At 46.2% G+C, this 1,923-nt stretch overlaps 1 pseudogene; it reads right to left on the bottom strand.

The window, feature by feature from the left end:
- Positions 1 to 549: 549 nt before the first annotated feature.
- LOC127665485 (28S ribosomal protein S9, mitochondrial-like) lies at positions 550 to 1,690 on the bottom strand (annotated as a pseudogene).
- Positions 1,691 to 1,923: the final 233 nt, after the last annotated feature.

The raw sequence follows: 1,923 nt of genomic DNA on the forward strand, positions 1-1,923 counted from the left end.
GGCAAACCATCATTCTTTTCCGGATTTCTGAGATAAATGCTGACATTTCAAACCCGGAAGGCAGGATAATAAATAAAATATGTGTCACTCAGTGTCTGATCTCATCCTACACTTAAAATCATAAGATCTCTGAGCGATTTAAACATTGCCTGGCAACTGTTTATACTGCTGCCATCACATCCCCTCTTTTTGTCCCCCCCCCCCCACTTCCCCATGCTAGGGACAGAAACCCTGACATGCTGCATGCTCTGTCATGCACACCCCCTACCACCGAGCTCCACCCCTAACCATCCCACCACACCTTCTCACACTGTAGAATAGAATTCTTAACTTTTCATATTAAAGTCCTTTTTTTTGAGAATGAAACCAACATTCTTTTTATTATTTCCAATGGCAATCATAACAAAATTGCACTAAAAACCATAAATCATATCATAATTTAAACTCAAGACACTGTGTAAACGCTGCTCTCCCTCGGTCTTATGTGACTGTGCTCTACCATGAACCAGGCACAAAGATGAGGTGCTCCTCACTCTCCTGTCAAAAATCTCAGCGCTTCTTCGAGGTGAACTTCCTTCGGGCGCCCTCCCGGCCTGGCTTCTTCTGGTTCTCAGATCCGTAGATCAGGAGTAAGCAGTCCAGTTTGTCTCGTCCTCAGTGATGATGTTGTATAAAGCTTTGGCCATCGCCAAGCCTATGGCTCGGGCCTGCACTCATTTCCCTCCCCCAGAGACAGGTTACATCTTGTTTTTCCAGCCGGTCCAGGAAGTGGAAAGGGAACCTCAATTGTTCTCCGCCTTGTGTGATGGGGAAGTAAAGTTGCTAATCTCGGTTCACCTGGACCTTCCAGCTACCATGCTCCTCAACAGCCGCCTGTGCTGTGGCGCTCTTCACGGTGCTGATGGCCACGCCCTGTAGTCATACTGCGCTGCATGGGTTCAATCAGTTGCTTTTTTGATTGAATAGTTACACTTCCGCGGAACCTCTGCACGAATTCTTTTTCCGGCAGGACCGCACAGCAATGTCAACAACTTTTCCAGCAGTCGGGTGAACTGCACATAATCTTGGTCTGACAGTTTTTCCACTGACATTTTGTCTAGTTCCTCGTTAATCAGCCATCTGCTGCCAATCAGGTCCCTGGGCTCAGTGTTTTCTGAAAGTGGAGCTCTGTGCTTTTCTAGCTGGATGACCTTTCCAGATACGTCGTCCATTAATGAATAGGATGACTGTTTGCCAGTATAGAAGAGAAAATGAAATGGGACGGCTAGCTTCTCCCCACTGGATCGCTCTTTGTTTTGGAAAATTTTGTTCAGGATGCTTCATCGTTGGCCTGGCTTGCTTCTCAAAACAAACCACTTGGAAAAAGGTAAGCAATAGGTCTATCAATATTCTCTTCAGTAAAAGTTTCCCGGTCTTCCCCCATCGTGTTGGCTAGGTGCCTCTTCCCTAGGTTGAATTCTTCAATCTGCTTTTTCATAAAATCCACTGTATATAATTCCTGTCTTGAAACGTGGGCATTTTCCTTTGTTGTTACAATTGTGGTACGTATTAGCATTGATAGCTGGAACCTGGGCCCCGTCTGCCAGCCAACTGCAGAGGGTACCCGGGCCACTGGCAGAGGCTAGCCCTAAAAGTGTGAGCGAGCCAAAGGGGAAGCAGTCCTGCCGCAGGACACACAAGGGGCGGCCATGTTGGCCGTAGGAAAGACACTGGCAGGAGGGGTTAAAGTCCTATTTTAGAATATACAACCTATGAAGCTTAAGAACTATTTCCTGTACTATGGACATTGTCTGACACATGGCACGTGTTCGAGTGCAGATCTTAAATTTAAATTAATTTTAACCGAACTGTACTTGAACGCATCTCCCAAGAACAGAGATAATTAGTTGAAACATCACCTTTGGCGACCTAAGCCCTCCATCT

The sequence above is a fragment of the Apodemus sylvaticus genome, chromosome 15 (assembly GCF_947179515.1).
Source record: "Apodemus sylvaticus chromosome 15, mApoSyl1.1, whole genome shotgun sequence".
In the NCBI taxonomy this organism is placed as follows: domain Eukaryota; kingdom Metazoa; phylum Chordata; class Mammalia; order Rodentia; family Muridae; genus Apodemus; species Apodemus sylvaticus.